The 21,086-nt window shown below is 38.8% G+C and overlaps 2 non-coding genes and 1 pseudogene across 2 annotated transcripts; 2 read left to right on the top strand and 1 right to left on the bottom strand.

The window, feature by feature from the left end:
* The first annotated feature begins 930 nt into the window (after nt 1–930).
* On the top strand, nt 931–1,009 carry LOC122239979. The gene has a single exon (XR_006219364.1). It is a non-coding gene; the product is annotated as a small nucleolar RNA U2-19 (small nucleolar RNA).
* A 167-nt stretch (nt 1,010–1,176) lies between these two features.
* On the top strand, nt 1,177–1,246 carry LOC122239978. The gene has a single exon (XR_006219363.1). It is a non-coding gene; the product is annotated as a small nucleolar RNA U2-30 (small nucleolar RNA).
* A 12,835-nt stretch (nt 1,247–14,081) lies between these two features.
* Nucleotides 14,082–14,593, bottom strand: LOC102965282 (annotated as a pseudogene).
* Between the last annotated feature and the right edge of the window lie 6,493 nt (nt 14,594–21,086).

Here is a 21,086-nt window from a genome sequence, read left to right as displayed (position 1 = left end):
TCTGCCTCACTCCAGGTAGGTCATCAGTATATCCCAAAAAGGAGCTCGTCCACATGTCTGGTGCCCCAGTTTTTGCAGCTGCTCCCAGAGGAAGCCCTCTAATGGGGCTTATGTTTGCAGGTACCACAAGACTGTAAGAGAGAAACCATTCTTAAGGAGGTATCCATCCCTCACTGCACACTGCAGAGGCAGCAGATTGACACACAACCTTTTTGTGAAAGAGGCCTGTTAGTTTATCTCTCCATAGCTGTGACCTGTGGGGCAGGCTTCTATCATAACGCACATCTAGAGGCCCATTGCCATCCTCTCCAGAAACCAGGAAGGCCAGCAGGCACCATCTTTGTGCTCTCCCTTTGTCCCACTCCACGTTACCAACGTCTTTGAGAAAGGAGCTTATGCATAACGGGTGCCACCCTGGCTTTTGTGGCTGCCCCCCAGAGGACACATCTCTTGATAACCTGGCACTGGTAGCCAGTGGGACTCGTGTTCATGGATTCAGTGGGTTGGTAGCAAACAAAGAAACAATTCTTAACTGTCTATCCCCCTCAGGGCTTGATGTGCAGAGGGAGCAGACAGAAACACACATCTCCCAGTCTGCCCCTGAAGGAGGTATATTTACATACTTAATTAATTTTTTTTGTTGAGAGTGAGAGAGCATGAGCAGGGGAGGGGCAAAGAGAGAGGGAGAGAGAGAGAATCTTTTTTTTTTTTTTAATGTTTATTTCTTTATTTTCAGAGATGGGGGGAAGAGCAGAGAGAGGGAGAACAAGAATCTTGAGCAGGCCCTGCACTGTCAGTGTGGAGCCCAATGCAGGGTCGACCCACAAACCATGAGATCATGACCTGACCCGAAATCAACAGTCTGACGCTTAAATGAATGAGCCACCCAGGTGCTCCAAGAGGTATATTTACATACTTTAAAAAGAAGTGGCTCAATGATGAAAATACCCAAATCTGAGTATCAGAGGCCTTCCAATCTACCTGATGCATGATCTTTGTAGTTCTGAGAAGCAAAAGTAATTTAAAACAATAAGGGCTTATGTCTAGAGTTAGGAATGCATGCGTGTGTGGATGTGTGTTCATAAAAGTGACAGTAAAATAGTGAGAACTTGTTGATGGATGAGTAAGATATCTGTGGGGGTAATTATGTATGTGTATGAAAGACTAATCAGCTCTAACCAATGATGAAAAGGTTTTAATACAGACATTTATAACTACAAGGGTTTCTACACTTTTTCTGAGCTCAAAATGAAAAATTTTTTTTTAAAAAGTTAAAAAGATGCTCCCTGAGCGTCTGCTTCTAATCTGTCTGCATTTAGTGCTGACTGAGATCTTCCCCTTTGGGATGAGAAATATTGGCACACCCTCAACTACTGGAAGCCACTAAGAACATAGAAGGCCATTTGGACAACCACAAAATTTTGAGAGAAAACCACAAGGAAGTCAGGATTGAATAATAAGGTTCATTGCCTAAATGAGACCACCTCTTCAAGACCGAGAAACGTGGTTGTTTTATCTAATGCACAGAAAATCAACAGAAAGAGTCAAGAAAAATGAATAGAGGAATATGTTCCAAACAAAACAACAAACTAAAACCTCAGAAAAATTCCTTAATGAAAGAGAGATAAGTGATTTACCTGACAAGAAGTTCAAAACAATGGTCATAAAGACCACTTGCTGAGGTCAGGAAAACAATGCATGAACAAAGTGAGAATTTCAACAGGAGATGAAAAATATAAGAAAGTACCAAACAGAAATCACATAGCTGAAGAATTTAATAATTGAACTGAAAAATTCAATAGAAGGTGTTTTTTTACATTTATTTATTTTTGAGAGACACAGAGAGAGCACAAGTGGGGGAGGGACAGAGATAGAAGGAGACACAGAATCTGAGATGTCAGGCTCTGAAATGTCAGTACAGAGCCCGATGCAGGGCTCGAACTCACAAACTGTGAGATCGTGACCTGAGCCAAAGTCCGATGCTTGACTGACTAAGCCACCCAGGTGCCCCTCAATAGAAAGTTTTAATAGCAGATGAAGTGGAAGAAAAAATCAGCACACTCTAAGATAGGGCAGTAGAATTCATCCAAAAAGAGCAGCAAAAAGAAAAATAAAATAGGTTAAGGGACTAATAGAACAACATCAAGAGGCCCAACATTATAGGGGTCCCAGAAGGAGAAGAGAAAGGGGCAGAAAAAAGTCTTTAAAGAAGTAATGGCTGAAAACTTCCCTAACCTGAGAAAGGAAACAGACATCCAGATCCAGGAAATTCGAAAGAAGATGAATTCAAAGAGACCCACACCAAGACACAGTATAATTAAATTATCAAAAGTTAAAGACAAGGACAAAATATTAAAAACAGCAAGAGAAAGACAACTTGTTATGTATAAGGAAACACCCATAAGACTATCAACAAATTTTTTCAACAAATTCTTGCAAGTCAGAAAGGAGTGGCATGACATATTCGCTGAGCTGAAAGAAAAAATCTGCCAACCAAAAATACTCTACCTGGCAAAAAAAAAAAAAAAAAAATCCTTCAAAATTGAAGGAAAGAAAAAGAGTTTTCCAGACAAGCAAAAGCTGGAGGAGTTCAGCACCATTACACCGAATCCACAAGAAATGTTAAAGGAATTTCTTTAAGCTGAAATGAAAGGGGGCTAATTAGTAACAGGAAAACATATGAGAGTATAAATTTCATTGGTAAAGGTAAATATATGGTTAAGTTCACAATAATTTAATGTAATGGTGGTAGGTTAATCATTTATAAAACTAGTATGAAGGTTAAAAGACAAAAGTAGTGAAAAATAACTATAACTACAATGATTTGTTAATGGATACACAGACAAAGAATACAAATTGTTAAATCAAAAACATAAAAGGGGGGCAGTAAAAATGTAGAGCTTTATAATTAAGTTGGACTTAAGAGTTGTTCTCAACTTGAGGCTCTTGGGTAGCTCACTCAATTAGGCATCCAACTTCAGGTCAGGTCATGATTTCACTGTGGTTTGTGGGTTCAAGCCCTGCATTGGGCTCTGTGCTGACAGCTCAGAGCCTGGAGCCTGCTTTGAATTCTGGGCCTCTCTCTCTCTCTCTCTACTCTTCCCTGGCTTGTGTTCTCTTTCTGTCTCTCAAAAATAAATAAATATTTTTTTTAAAAATTTTAAGTTATTATCAACTTAAAATAGACAGTTATAAATATGTTTTATGTAAGCCATGCTGTAACCACAAAGCAAAACCTATACTAGATTCATAAAAGATAAAGGAAAAGGAATGTAAGCATACCAATACAGAAAATCATCCAATCACAAACGAAGAGAACAAAAGAAAAAGGAACAAAGGAATTAGAAAACGATGAACACAATGGCAGTAAGTCCATACCTATCAATAATTACTTTAAACGTAAATGGACTAAATTCTCCTATTAAAAGACACAGAGTGGCTGAAGAGATTTTAAATATATAAATATCCCAACTATATGCTGCCTATAAGAGACTCATTTCAACTTTAAGAACACACACAGGGAAGGGAAGGTATGGGAAAAGACAGTGTATGCAAATGGAAATCAAATGACAGCTAAAGTAGCTATACTTGTATGAGGAAAAAATAGACTTTAAGACAAACCTGTAATAAGAGACAAAGAAGTTAATTATATAGGGGCACCTGGGTGGCTCAATTGGTTAAACATCTGACTTCAGCTCAGGTCATGATCTCGTGATTCATGAGTTTGAGCCCTGGTTTGGGCTCTGTGCTGACAGCTCAGAGCCTGGAGCCTGCTTTGGATTCTGTGTCTCCTTCTCTCTCTCTGGCCCTCCCCTGCTATCTCTCTCACAAAAATAAATAGACATTAAAAAATTTTTTTATGGTTTTTATGATTAAAAAATTTTCTAATGATAAAAGGGTCAATCCAGTAAGATGACAGAACATTTGTAAATTTACATACACCCAACATAGAAGCACCTAAATATACAAAGCAAATATTAACAGACCTAAAAGGAGAAATAAACAGCAATCCAATAATAGTAGGAGACTTCAATACCTCACTGTCATCATTGGATAGATCATCCAGACAGAAAATCAATAAAGAAACATAGGACTTAAACAACATGTTAGACCAGGTGGTCTTAACAGACATTTATAGAACATTCCATCCAAAAGCAGCAGAATAAACATTTTTCCCAAGCACACATGGGACATTCTCCAGGGTAGATCACAAAATAAATCTTAATAAATTTAAAAGACTGAAATAATATCAAGCATTTTTTCCTAAACACAATGGTATGAAACTAGAAAACAATTACAAGAAGAAAACTGGAAAACTGACAAGTTATGTGGAGATTAAACAACATGCTACCAAACAACCAATAGGTCAAAAAAGAAATAAAAATAGAAATCAAATTTTGAGACAAATGAAGATGAGAATATAACATACCAAAATTTATAGGATGCAGCAAAAGTAGTTTTAAGAGGGAAGTTCACAGTGATAAATACCTATATTAAGAAATAAGAAATATCTCAAATAAACCACCCAACTTTATACCTTATGAAACTAAAAAAAGAATTAAGCTCAAAGTTAGTAGAGGGAAGGAACTAACAAATATCAGAGCAGAAATAAATGAAGCAGAGACTAAAAAAATCACTAGAAAAGATCAATGAAACCAAGAGCTGGTTTTTGAAAAGATAAACATTTAGCTAGACTCACCAAGGAAAAAACAGAGAGAAAACTCAAAATAAAATCAGATATTAAAGAGATGTCACAATTGACACAATGGAAATACAAATAAGAGAGTATTATGAACAACTTCATACCAACAAACTAGACAATGTAGAAGAAATGAATACATTCCTACAAACATTCAACCTACAAAGACTGAATCATGAAAAAAGAGAAAATCTGAACAGACTAATTACTAGTAAGGAGATTGAATCAGTAATCAGAAACCGCCAACAAACAAAAGTCCAGATGGCTTCCCTAGTGAATTCTATCAAATGTTTAAAGAATTAATACAAATCCTTCTCAAACTCTTCCAAAAAACTGAAGAGGAGGGAACACTTCCGAACTTATTTTATGAGGCCAGCATTAAATATCAAAACCAGATAAAGGCACTAAAACAAAAGGAAAATACAGACTAATATCCCTGATGAACACAGATGTAAAAATCCTCAACAAAATATTAGCAAACTGAATTCAACAATACATTAAAAGGATGCAGCAAAAGCATTTGACAAAACACAACATCCATTCATGATAAAAACTCTCAACAGAGTACAGAGAGAAAATACCTAAACATACTAAAGACAATATACAATGAGCCCACAGCTAACATCATACTTAATTGTGAAAAACTGAAAGCTTTTCTTATAAGATCAGGAACAAGACAAGGATGTCTACCCTCACCACTTTTATTTAAAATAGTACTGGGAGTCCTAGCTAGAGCAATGATGCAAGATAAAGTAATAAAAAGCATCCAAATCAGAAAGTAAACTGTCTCTACATGCAGATGACATGATACTATATATAGAAAACCCTAAAAACTTCACCAAAAAAAAAACCCTGATTAGAATAATAAGTTGTAGCATACAAAATCAATATACAAAAATGAGTTGAGTCTCTATACACTAATAACAAACTATCTGAAAGAGAGAAATTAAGAATACAGTTCCATTTACAATTGTTTCAAAAGAATAAAATGCCTACTCTAAGACATTGATGAAATAAATTGAAGTCACAAATGGAAAGATATTCCATGCTCATGGACTAGAAGAATTAATATTGTTAAAATGTCCATTCTACCCAAAGTAATCTACAGATTCAATGCAATCCTTATCAAAATTCCAATGGCATTTTTTCACAGAAATGGAAAAAACAATTCTAAAATTTGTAACAGAACCACAAAAGATCCCAAATAGCCAAAGCAACTCTGAGAAAGAGGAATAATTCTGCGGGCATCACACTTCCTGATTTCAAACTATATTACAAAGCTATAATAACGAAAACGGTATGGTATTGGCATAAACACAGCTACATAAATCAGTGAAATAGAACAGAGCCCAGAAATAAACCCATGCATATATGGTCAATTTATGAAAAAGGAGCCAAGAATATACAATAAGTAAGGAATAACATAGCAGAGGAAAGGGCTCAATAAATGACATGTGAAACATGCTTGACAGTATTAACAGCAGGATGAAAGAGGCAGAAGAACAAAATAGTGACCTAGAAAACAGAGTAATGGAAGCTAATCAAGCTGAACAAAAGAAAGAGAAAAGAATAATGCAAAATGAGAATAGACTTAGGGAACTCAGTGATTCCATCAAATTTAATAACATTCACATTAGAGGAGTACCAGAAGAAGAAGAGAGAGAAAAGGGGGGCAGAAAATTTATTTGAAGAAATAATAGCTGAAAACTGTCCTAACCTGGGAAAGGAAATACATATATAGATCCAGGAGGCACAAAGATATACCAGGAGGCACAGAGAACCCTCAACGAAATTAACAAAAGCAGATCCACACCAAATCATATTATAATTAAAGTGGCAAAATATACTGATAAAGAAAAAATTATTAAAGCAGAAAGACAAAAGGAGATAGTTACATACAAGGGAAACCCCATAGGCTATCAGAGGACTTTTCAGCAGACACCTTCCAAGCCACAAGAGAGTGGCATGTTATATTCAACATGCTGGGGAAAAAATAATCTGCAAGGCTATCATTCAGAAGAGAGAGAGAGAGAGAGAGAGAGAGAGAAAGAGACAGAGAGAGTGTGTGTGTTTCCCAGACAAACAAAAATTAAAGGAGTTCGTGACCAGTAAAGCAGCCTGGCAAGAACTATTAAAGACACCCTTCAAGTAGAGACCAAAAGTGACAGTACAAAGGAAAGAAACACAAACACAGTAAAAATGAATATTTTTATAAAATATCAGTCAAGGTACTCACAAAATAAAAAGATGTAATATATGACACCATATACCTAAAACGTAGGGAGAAGAGGAGTAAGAATGGGTTCAAACTTAAATGACCATCAACTTAATGTAGACTGCTATATACAAAAGAGGTTATATACAAACCTAATGGTAATCATATGTCAAAAGCCACTAAAATATGCAAAGAATAAAGAGAAAGAAATCCAAATGTATCACAAACAAACAGTAAACCAGGAAAAAGAGAAAGACCAGAAAGGATCTGAGAAAATCTTCAGAAACAGCCATAAAACAAGAAATAAAATGGCAATAAATACATATCTATCAATAATTACTTCAAATGTAAATGGACTAAATGCTCCACTCAAAAGACATATGGTGACAGATGGATAAAAAAACAAGACCCATCCATATACTGCCTACAAGAGACTCATTTTAGTCCTAAAGACACCTGCAAATTCAAAGTGAGGGGATGGAGAAACATCTAACATGCAAACAGTTGTCAAAAGAAAGCCAGTATAGCAATACTTATATCAGACAAACTAGACTTTAAAACAAACACAATAACAAGAGACAAAGAAGGACACTATATAATAAAAAAGGGGACAATCCTACAGGAAGATATGACAATTGTAAATATTTATGCACCCAACACAGAGGCACCCATATACATAAGACTGTTAATAACAAACATAAAGGAACTAATCTGATAATAACACAATAATGGTAGGGGACGTTAACACCCTACTTACATCAATGGACAGATCATCTAAACAGAAAATCAATAAGGAAACAATGGCTTTGAATGACACACTGGAACAGAACATTCCATCCTAAAACTCCAGAATACACATTCTTTTCAAGTGCACATAGAACATTCTCCAGAACAGATCACACAATAGCCCACAAAACAAGCTTCAACGATTTCAAAAAGATTAAAATCATACCATGCATCTTTTCTGACCATAATGAATAGAAGTCAACCACAAGAAAATATCTGGAAGACCACAAATACATGGAGGTTAAATAACATGCTACTAAACAATGAATGCATCAACCAGAAATAAAAGCAGAAATTAAAAAGTACATGGATACTGGGGCCCCTGGGTGCCTCAGTCGGTTGAGCATCCAACTTCGGCTCAGGTCATGATTTCACGGCTCATGAGTTCAAGCCTCACATCAGGCTCTGTGCTGATAGCTCAGAGCCTGGAGTCTGCTTTGGATTCTGTGTCCCTCTTTCACTGTGCCCCTCCCTTGCCCATGCTCCTTCTCTCTCTCTCTCTCTCTGTCTCTCTCTCAAGAATAAATAAAACATTAAAAAAAATTTAAAACAAGGTACATGGATACAAAAATGAATACACAATGGGTCATAACCCTTGGGATGCAGCAAAAGCAATTCTAAGAGGGAAGTTTACATGTCAACAAACTAGACATCTAGAAGAAATAAATAAATTCCCCAAAACCTCCCAATATGTAATGAGGAAGAAATAGGAAATTTGAACAGACCAGTTTCCATCAATGAAGTTAAATCAGTAATCAAAAAATTCCCAACAAAAAAAAGTTCAGGACCAGATGGCTTCAAATCCTACCAAATATTTATTTATTTATTTATTTATTTATTTATTTATTTATTTATTTATTTATTATCATATTTATTTTTTCCAACTGTCCCTGAAAGAGGTTTTATGTATTCTATTTTACAGAAGAGGAACCCGAGACTCAGAGAGGCAAGATAACTTTTCCAGGGTTGCTCAGGTTACAGTTAGAATTACAAGTCAGATCTAGATACCTAGGCAAAGCATCAGCTTATTTTCTTTTATTATTATTTTTTTAAATATGAAATTTATTGTCAAATTCGTTTCCATACAAGACCCAGTGCTCATCCCAACAGGTGCCCTCCTCAATACCCATCACCCACCCTCCCCTCCCTCCACCATCAACCCTGTTTGTTCTGTTTTGTTTGTTTTTTAATTTTTTTTAACATTTATTTATTTTTGAGACAGAGAGAGACAGAGCATGAATAGAGGAGGGCCAAGGAGAGGGAAACACAGAATCTGAAACAGGCTCCAGGCTCTGAGCTGTCAGCACAGAGCCTGACACGGGGCTCAAACTCACGGACCGCGAGATCATGACCTGAGCTGAAGTCGGCCGCTTAACCGACTGAGCCACCCAGGCGCCCTTGTTCTCAGTTTTTAAGGGTCTCTTATGTTTTGGCTCCCTCCCTCTCTAACCTTTTTTTTTTTCCTTCCCCTCCCTCATGGTCTTCTGTTAAGTTTCTCAGGATCCACATAAGAGTAAAAACATATGGTATCTGTCTTTCTCTGTATGGCTTATTTCACTTAGTGTAACACTCTCCAGCTCCATCCGCGTTGCTACAAAAGGCCACATTTCATTCTTTCTCATTGCCATGTAGTATTCCATTGTGTGTATAAACCACAATTTCTTTATCCATTCATCGGCTGATGGACATTTAGGCTCTTTCCATAATTTGGCTATTGTTGAGAGTGCTGCTATAAACATTGGGGTACAAGTGCCCCTATGCATCAGTACTCCTGTATCCCTTGGGTAAATTCCTAGCAGTGCTACTGCTGGGTCATAGGGTAGGTCTATTTTTAATTTTTTGAGGAACCTCCACACTGTTTTCCAGAGCGGCTGCACCATTTGCATTCCCACCAACAGTGCAAGAGGGTTCCCGTTTCTCCACAACCTCACCAGCATCTGATTTGTTCATTTTAGCCACTCTGACTGGCGTGAGGTAGTATCTCAGTGTGGTTTTGATTTGGATTTCCCTGATGAGGAGCGACGTTGAGCACTTTTCATGTGCCTGTTGGCCATCTGGATGTCTTCTTTAGAGAAGTGTCTATTCATTTTTCTATTCATATTCAGTTTACTGCCCATTTCTTCACTGGATTATTTGTTTTTCAAGTGTGGAGTTTGGTGAGCTCTTTATAGATTTTGGATACTAGCCCTTTGTCCGATATGTCATTTGCAAATATCTTTTCTCATTCTGTTGGTTGCCTTTTAGTTTTGTTAATTGTTTCCTTTGCAGTGCAGAAGCTTTTTATCTTCATTAGGTCCCAATAGTTCATTTTTGCTTTTAATTCCCTTGCCTTTGGGGATGTGTCAAGTAAGAAATTGCTGTGGCGGAGGTCAGAGAGGTTTTTTTTCCTGCTTTCTCCTCTAGTGTTTTGATGGTTTCCTGTCTCACATTCAGGTCCTTTATCCATTTTGAGTTTATTTTTGTGAATGGTGTAAGAAAGTGGTCTAGTTTCATGCTTCTGCATGTTGCTGTCCAGTTCTCCCAGCACCATTTGTTAAAGAGACTGTCTGGGGCGCCTGGGTGGCTCAGTCGGTTGGGCGGCCGACTTCGGCTCAGGTCATGATCTCGCGGTCCGTGAGTTCGAGCCCCCCATCGGGCTCTGTGCTGACAGCTCAGAGCCTGGAGCCTATTTCAGATTCTGTGTCTCCCTCTCGCTGACCCTCCCCTGTTCATGCTCTCTCTCTGTCTCAAAAATAAATAAAACATTAAAAAAAAAAATTTAAAGAGACTGTCTTTTTTCCATTGGATATTCTTCCTGCTTTGTCACAGATTAGTTGGCCATACTTTTGTGGGTCTAATTCTGAGTTTCTATTCTATTCCATTGGTCTATGTGTCTGTTTTCATGCCAATGCCATGCTGTCTTGATGATTACAGCTTTGTAGTAGAGGCTAAAGTCTGGGATTATGAAGCTTCCCGCTTTGGTCTTCTTCTTCAATATTTCTTTGGCTATTCAGGGCCTTTTGTGGTTCCATACAAATTTTAGGATTGCTTGTTCTAGCTTCAAGAAGACTGCTGGTGCCATTTTGATTGGGATTGCATTGAATGTGTAGATAGCTTTGGGTAGTATTGACATTTTAACAATATTCATTCTTCCAACCCATGAGCACGGAATGTTTTTCCATTTCTTTATATCTTCAATTTCCTTCATAAGCTTTCTATAGTTTTCAGCATACAGATCTTTTACATCTTTGGTTAGGCTTATTCCTAGGTATTTTATGCTTCTTGGTGCAATTGTGAATGGGATCAGTTTCTTTGTCTTTCTGTTGCTTCATTATTAGTCTATAAGAATGCAACTGATTTCTGTACATTGATTTTGTATCCTGAGACTTTGCTGAATTCATGTAACAGTTCCAGCATACTTTTGGTGGAGTCTATAGGGTTTTCCATGTATAATATCATGTCATCTGCAAAAAGTGAAAGCTTAACTTCATCTTTGCCAATTTTGATGCCTTTGATTTCCTTTTGTCGTCTGATTGCTGATGCTAGAACCTCCAACACTATGTTAAACAATAGCGGTGAGAGTGGACATCCCTGTCGTGTTCCTGATCTCAGGGGGAAAGCTCTCAGTTTCTCCCCATTGAGGATGATGTTAGCTGTGGGCTTTTCATAAATGGATTTTATGATGTTTAAGTATGTTCCTTCTATCCCAACTTTCTCTAGAGTTTTTATTAAGAAAGGATGCTGAATTTTGTCAAATGCTTTTTCTGCATCGATTGACAGGATCATATGGTTCTTTTCTTTTATTAATGTGTTGTATCACATTGATTGATTTGCAAATGTTGAACCAGCCCTGCAGCCCAGGAATGAATCCCCCTTGATCATGGTGAATAATTTTTTATATGCTGTTGAATTCGATTTGCTACTATCTTATTGAGAATTTTTGCATCCATATTCATCAGGGATATTGGCCTGTAGTTCTCTTTTTTTACTGGTCTCTGTCTGGTTTAGGAATCAAAGTAATACTGGCTTCATAGAATGAGTCTGGAAGTTTTCCTTCCCTTTCTATTTTTTGGAATAGTTTGAGAAGGATAGGTATTATCTCTGCTTTAAACATCTGGTAGAACTCCCCTGGGAAGCCATCTGGTCTGGACTCTTATTTGTTGGGAGATTTTTGATAACTGATTCAATTTCCTCACTGGTTATGGGTCTGTTCAAGCTTTCTATTTCCTCCTGATTGAGTTTTGGAAGTGTGTGGGTATGTAGGAATTTGTCCATTTCTTCCAGGTTGTCCAATTTGTTGGCATATAATTTTTCATAGTATTCCCTGATAATTGTTTGTATCTCTGAGGGATTGGTTGTAATAATTCCATTTTCATTCATGATTTTATCTATTTGGGTCATCTCCCTTTTCTTTTTGAGAAGCCTGGCTAGAGGTTTATCAATTTTGTATATTTTTTCAAAAAACCAACTCTTGGTTTCATTGATCTGCTCTACAGTTTTTTTAGATTCTATATTGTTTATTTCTGCTCTGATCTTTATTATTTCTCTTCTTCTGCTGGGTTTGGTGTGTCTTTGCTTTTCTGCTTTTATTTCCTTTAGGTGTGCTGTTAAATTTTGTATTTGGGATTTTTCTTGTTTCTTGAGATAGGCCTGGATTGCAATGTATTTTCCTCTCAGGACTGCCTTTGCTGCATCCCAAAGCGTTTGGATTGTTGTATTTTCATTTTCATTTGTTTCCATATATTGTTTAATTTCTTCTCTAATTGCCTGGTGGACCCATTCATTCTTTAGTAGGGTGTTCTTTAACCTCCATGGTTTTGGAGGTTTTCCAGACTTTTTCCTGTGGTTGATTTCAAGCTTCATGGCATTGTGGTCTGAAAGTATGCATGGTATGATCTCAATTTTTGTATACTTATGAAGGGCTGTTTTGTGACCCAGTATGTGATCTATCTTGGAGAATGTTCCAGGTGCACTCGAGAAGAAAGTGGGATGCAGAGTTCTAAATACATCTGTCAAGTCCATCTGATACAATGTATTATTCAGGGCCCTTGTTTCTTTATTGATCCTGTGTCTAGATGATCTAGCCATTATTGTAAGTGGGGTATTAAAGTTCCCTGAAGTTACCACATTCTTATCAATAAGATTGCTTATGTTTGTGATTATTTTCTATATTTGGGTGCCTCTGAATTTGGTGGCTAGACATTTATAATTGTTAGCTTTTCCTGATGGATAGACTCTGTAATTATTATATAATGCCCTTCTTCATCTCTTGTTACAACCTTTAATTTAAAGTCTAGTTTGTCTGATATAGTATGGCTACTCCAGCTTTCTTTTGACTTCCAGTAGCATGATAGATAGTTCTCCATCCCCTCACTTTCAATCTGAAGGTGTCCTCAGGTCTAAAGTGAGTCTCTTGTAGACCGCAAATAGATGGGTCTTGTTTTTTTTTTAATCCATTCTGATACCCTATGTCTTTTGGTTGGAGGATTTAGCTCATTTACATTTAGTGTTATTATTGAAAGATATGGGTTTAAAGTCATTGTGATGTCTGTAAGTTTCATGCTTGTAGTGATGTCTCTGGTACTTTGTGGTCCTTGCAACATTTCACTCACAGAATCTCCCTTAGGATCTCTTGTAGGGCTGGTTTAGTGGTGATGAATTCCTTCAGTTTTTGTTTGTTTGGGAACACCTTTATATCTCCTTCTCTTCTGAATGACAGACTTGCTGGATAAAGGATTCTCAGCTGCATATTTTTTCTGTTCATCACATTGAAGATTTCCTGCCATTCCTTTCTGGCCTGCCAAGTTTCAGTAGATAGGTCTGTCACTAGTCTTATTGGTCTCCCTTTATATAGAGTTAGAGTATGTTTATCCCTAGCTGCTCTCAGAATTTTCTCTTTATGCTTGTATTTTGTATTTCTCTTTATGCTTGTATCACAGTTTCACTATGATATGTCATGCAGAAGATCAATTCAAGTTACGTGTGAAGGGAGTTCTCTGTGCCTCTTGGATTTCAATGCCGTTTTCCTTCCCCAGATCAGGGAAGTTCTCAGCTATGATTTGTACAAGTACACCTTCAGCCCCTTTCTCTCTCTGTTCCTCTTCTGGAATTCCTATTACACGGATATTGTTGTGTTTGATTGCATCACTTAGTTCTCTAATTCTCCCCTCATACTCCTGGATTTTTTTATCTCTCTTTTTCTCAGCTTCCTCTTTTTCCATAATTTTATCTTCTAATTCACCTATTCTCTCCTCTGCCTTTTCAGTGCGAGCTGCGGTCACCTCCATTTTATTTTGCACCTCATTTATAGCATTTTTTAGCTCCTCCTGTTTCTTTTCCTTTTTTTTTTTTTTTTTTTTTTTTTAGCTTACACAAAGGCAGTTTATTACCAGAAAACAATAATTTGAGGAATCTTGTTCACAGACGGCGACCACGGGGACCCCCCTTCCTGCGGTTGTTATCGGAAGGGATGGGGGTGACATCCTCAATCCACCCAATCTTCATTCCTGAGCAGGCAAGGGCTCTGAGGGCCTACTGGGCCCCAGGTCTGGGGGTCTTGGTTCTATTTCCTCCTGTGGCCCGGAGTTTGATGTGGACAGTGGTGATGCCCAGCTCTTTGCACCTCTGGGCTACATCCTGGGCAGCCAACATGGCAGCGTAGGGAGAGGCCTCATCTCAGTCAGCCTTCATCTTCATCCCACCAGTCACATGGCAGATGGTTTCCTTGCCAGAAAGATCAGTGACATGGACAAAAGTGTCACTGAAGGATGCAAAGATGTGACACACGCCAAACACATTTTCTCCTTCAGCTACCTGAGGTCCAAGGCTCATGACCTGTTCTTCTTTCTTTTCTTTCCTCTTTCGAGGTGCCATTTCTGTGCATCTTCCCTAGACTCCGCAACCAGAAAGCCTCCTGTTTCTTAGTCCCTTGATCTCTGTAGCAATAGATTCTTTGCTGTCCTCTATACTTTTTTCAAGTCCAGTGATTAATTTTATGACTATTGTTTTAAATTCATGTTTTGTTATATTGCTTAAATCGTTTTTGATCAATTCGTTAGCTGTCGCTACTTCCTGGAGTTTCTTTTGAGGAGAATTCTTCCATTTTATCATTTCGGATAGTCCCTGGAGTGGCGCAGAACTGCAGGGCACTTCCCCTGTGCTGTCCGGAGTAACTTGAGTTGGTGGGCGGGGCCACAGTCAGACCGATGTCTGTTCCCAGCCCATGGCTGGGGCCACAGTCAGACTGGTGTGAACCTTATCTTCCCCTCTCCCAGGGGCAGGACTCACTGTGGAGTGGTGTGGCCCCTGTCTGGGCTACTTGCACACTGCCAGGCTTGTGGTGCTGCTTTGATGGGATCTGGTGTATTAGCTGGAGTGGATCCGCAAGGTGCATGGGGGTGGGAGGGGCAGGCTTGGCTCGCTTTGCCATTGGTGGTCCCCTGTGGGAGGGGCCCTGTGGCACCAGGAGGGAGGCAGACCCATTGGAGGGATGGATCCACAGAAGCACAGCATTGGGTGTTTGCATGGTGCAAGCAAGTTCGGTGAGGTGAACTGGTTCCCTTTGGGGTTTCAGCTGGGGGATGGGAGAGGGAGATGGCGCTGGCCAGCGCCTTTGTTCCCCTGCTGAGCTGAGCTCTGTCGTCCGGAGCTCAACACCTCTCCCTCCCGGTGTCCTCTCGCCCTCCCACTCTCTGACTAGAGCTGTTGACTTATAACATTCCAGATGTTAAGTCCCGCTGGCTGTCAGAACTCACTCCTTCCAGCCCCTCTGCTTTTGCAAGCCAGACTCGGGGGCTCTGCCTTGCCGGGCGGGCTGCTCCTCCACTGCCCCAGCTCCCTCCCACCAGTCCAGGTAGCACACACCACCTCTCTGACCTTCCTACTCTCTTCCGTGGGCCTCTCGTCTACACTTGGCTCCAGAGAGTCCGTTTTGTTAGTCTTCTGGTGGTTTTCTGGGTTGTTTAGGCAGATGTGGGTGGAATCTAAGTGATCAGCAGGACAAAGTGAGCAAGCGTCCTCTTATGCCACCATCTCAAGCTTCCTCTCCTATTTTTTAATTAATTAATTAATTTTGAGAGGAAGGGAGGGGCAGAGAGAGAGGGAGAAAGAGAATCCTAAGCAGGCTCCATGCCCAGTGTGAAGCCCAACACGAGGCTCAATCTCACAACCATGAGATCATGACCTGAGCTGGACACTTAACTGACTGAGCCACCCAGGCACCCCTCTATCAAACACTTAAAGAGGAGTTAATATCTCTTCTTCTCAGACTATTGCAAAAAATAGAAAAGGAAGGAAAATTTCCAAATTCATTCTATGAGGCCAGTGTTACCCTGATACCAAAACCAGATAAAGACACGCCCCCCCCCCCAAAAAAAAAGGACTATAGGCCAATATCTCTGATGAACATAGATGCAAAAATGCTCAACAAAATAACAGCAAACTGAATCCAAGAATACATTTTAAAAAATCTTTCATCACAATCAAGTGAGATTTATTCTTGGGAAAGAGTGGCTCAATATTTGCACATCAATGTGATACATCACGTAAGAGAAAGGACAAGAACCATACAATCATTTGAATAGATGCAGAAAAAGCATTTGACAAGTGCCACATCCATTCATGATAAAAACCCTCAACAAAGTAGATTTAGAGGGAACCTATATAACATATGTTATATGTTTATTATTATACATAATAAAGGCAATATATGAAAAACCCATAGATAACATTATACCCAAGGGTGAAAAACTAAGAGCTTTTCCCATAAGGTCAGGAACAAGACAAGGATGTCCACTTTCACCACTTCTATTTAACACATTACTGGAAGTCCTAGCCATAGCAATCAGACAAGACAAAGGAATAAAAAGCATCCAAATTGGAAAGGAAGAAGTGAAACTTCCACTACTTGCAAATGACATGATACTACTATATATAGAAAACCCAAAAGACTCCACCAAAAACCTCCTAGAACTGATAAATAAATTCAGTAAAGTCACACGATGCAAAAATCAATGTACAGAAATTGGTTGCATTTCTATATACCAATAATGAGCCAGCAGAAAGTGATATTAAGAAAACAATCCATTTAGGGGTGCCTGGCTGGCTCTGGCAGTAAAGCATGTGACTCTTAACCTCAGAGTCATGAATTCAAGCCCCACATTGGGCATGGAGCCTACTTAATTAAAAAAAATTTTTTTTTAAGAGAAAACAGTCCCATTTACAATTGTACCAAAACTAATGAGATATCTAGGAATAAAACTAACCAAAGAGGTGAAAGACCTGTACTCTGAAAACTACAAAACACTGATGAAAGAAATGGAAGACAACACAAAGAAATGGAAAGACATTTCAAGCTTATGGATTAGAAGAACAAATGTGGTTAAAATGTCCATACTACCCAAAGCAATCTACATATTTAATGCAATCCCTAGCAAAAGACTAACAGGATTTTTCACAGAACTAGAATAATCCTAAAATTTGTGTGGAACCACAAAAGACCCAGCCAGCCAAAGCAATCTTGAAAAGGAAAAGTAAAGCTGGAGACATCACAATTCTGGACTTCAAGTTATATTACAAAGATGGAGTAGTCAAAACAGTATGGTACTGATGCAAAAAGAGACACAAAGATCAGTGGAACAGAATAGAAAATCCAGAAGTAAACCCACAATCATATGGTCAATTAATCTTTGACAAAGCAGGGAAGAATATCCAATAGGAAAAAAGTCTCTTCAACAAGTGGTGTTGGGAAAACTGGACAGCAACATGCCAAAGAAAGAATCTGCACCGCTTTCTAATACTATATACAAAAATCAATTCAAAATGGATTGATGGCCTAAATGTGAGATCTGAAACCATAAAAATCCTAGAATACAGGCAGTAGCCTCTTTGACATCATCTGTAGCAACTTTTTCCTAAACAGATCCCCTGAGGCAAGGGAAACAAAAGCAAAAATAAACTATTGGGACTACATCAAAATAAAAAGCTTCTGCACAGTGAAAGAAACAATCAATAAAACTAAAAGGCAACTTACTGAGTGGGAGAAGATATTTACAAATGACATATCCAATAAAGGGCTAGTATCCAAATATATAAAGAACTTATACAACTGAACACCAAAAAACAAATAATCCATGTAAAACATGGGCAGAAGACATGAACAGACAGTTCTCCAAAGAAGACATCCAGATGGCTAATAGACACATGAAAAGATGCTCAGCACCACTTACCATCAGGAAAATGCAAATCAAAACCACGAGATATCACCTCACATGTCAGAATGGTTAAAATCAACAACAGAAGAAACAACAGGTACAGGTAAGGATGTGGAGAAAAAGGAACCCTCTTGCACCATTGGTGGGAATGTAAACTGGTGCAGCCACTATGTAAAACTGTATGAAAGTTCCTCAAAAAGTTAAAAATAGAACTACTCCATAATACAACCATTGCAGTCCTGGATATTTACCCAAAGAATACAAAAATACTAATTCAAAAAGATATAGCACCTCATGTTCATTGCAGCATTATTTACAAGAGCCAAGATACAGTAGCAGCCCAAGTGTCCATCGATTAATAAATGGATAAAGAAGATGTGATGTATGTATACAACGGAATATTATTCAGCCATAAAAAGAATGAAATTTTGCCATTTACAACAATATGGATGGAGCTAGAGAGTATAACGTTAAGCAAAATAAGTCAGTCAAAGAAAGAAATACCATTTGATTTCCCTCATGTGTGGAATTTAAGAAACAAAACAAAGGAGCATGGGGGTGGAGGAAGAGAGAGAAAGAAACAAACCAAGAAACAGACTCTTAACTATAAAGCACTGATGGTTATCAGTTCCACTGCAACTATGTAACCAATGGGTTAAACAGATTGTGGGGATTAAGGATCGCACTTGCTGTGATGAGGGCCAGGTGGTGAATGGAATTGTGGCATCACTATATTGTACACCTGAAACCAATATAACAATGTATGTTAACTAGAATGAAAATAAAAACTTAAAAAAAAACTGTTCTAAACAACACAAAACAAAAACGAAAACATGTTCCTCAAAAATATTTAAATAGAAATTACCATATGGCCCAGCAATTTCACTTCTGGATATTTATCCAAAGAAAATTAAACCACCAGCTAGAAAATATATACACACCCACATGTTCATAGCAGCATTACTAACAATAGCCAAGACATGGGAACAATTTAAGTGTCCATTGTTAGATGAATGTATAAAGAAGTTTGTTTATATACACACATATATAAATACAAATACAAATAGTGGAATATTATTCCACAATAAAAAAGGGAATCCTGTCATTTACAACAACTCAGATGGAGCTTTAATACATTACGGTAAGTGAAACAAGTCAGAAAGATAAAGACAAATACTCTATGATCTTACTTATATGTTCTATCTAACAAAACAAACAAATAAATTCATGGATATAGAGAAAAAATTAGTAGTTGCCAGAGGTAGGGGGTGGGGAGCAAAATGACTGAAAGGGTCAAAAGGCACAAACTTCCAGTTATAAGTTAAATTACTCCTGGGGATACAACGTAGGCATTATGACTATAGCTAACAATATTGTATATTTGAAAGTTGCTAAGAGGGTAAATGTTAAAAGTTCTCATCACACACAAAAAAACCCCAAATTTGTAACTATGTATGGTGAGGAATGTTAATTGAACTTACTGAAGTAATCATTTTGCAATACATACATATATAAAATCCTTGTTATGTTATACATGAGTTATATCTCAATTGAAAAAACAAAATAGGGGCACCTGTGTGGCTTAGTCAGTTGAGCGTCCAATTCTTGATTTTTGTTCAGGTCATGATCCCAGGATCCTGGGATCAAGCCCCGCGTTGGACTCCATGCTGAGCAAGAAACCTGCTTGAGTCTGTCTCTCTCTCTCTCTCTCTCTCTCTCTCTCCCTCTCTCTCTCCCGCTGCCCCTGTCCCTCACTTGCTTGCTCACTCGCTCTCTCTCAAATATAATTTAAAAATAAAAAATAAATAAAAATCACTAGAGAACACACCAATGATTCCATTAAACTAGAAGTTGAGATTGTCACCTGGCTACCTCATTGCAAGGAAACCAACAGGCAAAGGAGGAGGCTAGAGTGTGCTGGCTAGAGTGACTATTAAGGAGAAATCGTATTCCTGTGGCACAAAAGGGATAAGGAGGAATACGTCTGAAATGCGGGAGATCTTTTGGGGTACCTCTCAGAACTGTGTTCTGTGATAAATTGTGTAACTGATTGCTATACTTTTTGCTAAACTGTAAAATTTACAGCATTTTGTTGCTCAGAAGAAATTCATCGAAAACATAGGGCCAGAAGTGTGATAAGGAAACAAGGATCTATGTTTAAGATTTGTGGTGTTTCTTTTTACGTCTTATACATTTTTCCTATGCAAAACGGTAAAAAGAAGGATGGATACAGAAATGTGGATGCCATCAGCCACACAGACGTTTGAAGGTGTGAGAATACATGAACCAGTAAAAGTGTTCACTGAAACTTAAATCTCACAAATAAGCAGAAAATATCATTTCTAGCAGACTACATACAGTGTTCTTCAAACAGTATTAAGGATAAAATACTTTGCAATTCCAAGAAGTTGAAATTTATGGTATAAGGCAAGGAAGGGGTGCTAGTAGCTATATGACTTTGGTAAATTACTTCTCTGAACCTCAGTTCCCTAACCCGTAAAATGAGGACATCTGTTTTGGAAATGGGAACTCAAAAGTCATTTTTTTTCCTTTTCTAATCCAGGGTTTCTCCACCTCAGCATCTCCACTAGCTCTCCAATGTTGTCGTGGGTCCCTGCTGTGTATTTTACGTTTAACAGCCTAGGTGGTCTCTACCCTCTGGCAGATAACAGTGACATCTCTCCCACAGACAGGCTGAAAAACTCCAGACATCGCCAACTGTCTCCTGGCAGGCGAAACCGCCACAGCTGAGAACCGGTGTCTTAACCCTGTGGTTCATCCAAAAAGGATCTGAAAGGACTGCAGTGGCCTCACTTCACGGAGGTGACTCAGAAAACGGGACGAGGAGCTTCCAGCTGCCAGCCAGTCGCCCAAGTCCTAATTAAATGCACTATTAAGAGAAGGGGCAACAAGGGGCAACGGCAGAGGGCAAGAGGCCGAGCCTCCGGGTTCCGAGAACGCAAAAGGCCCACACTATCACCACTTACGGTGCTTCGCTGACTCCTAAGCAGAGTTATTTCCCGAGAAGCCGAGAGCTGGAGGCCGCGGGAATGACCGCAGGGAGCGAGCCAGGGTGGGGCCCCCGCGCCGCCGGGAGGCGGAGTCCCCGCGGGGGCGGTCCTCGCCGCACCCCACGTGCGAAAGCCCGCCGCACGCCCCGCCCCGGCCCGCCCCTCGCCCTCGGAGCACCTCCGCC

This window comes from Panthera tigris, chromosome B3 (genome assembly GCF_018350195.1).
Source record: "Panthera tigris isolate Pti1 chromosome B3, P.tigris_Pti1_mat1.1, whole genome shotgun sequence".
NCBI lineage: Eukaryota > Metazoa > Chordata > Mammalia > Carnivora > Felidae > Panthera > Panthera tigris.
This window is presented reverse-complemented; position numbering and strand designations above follow the sequence as displayed.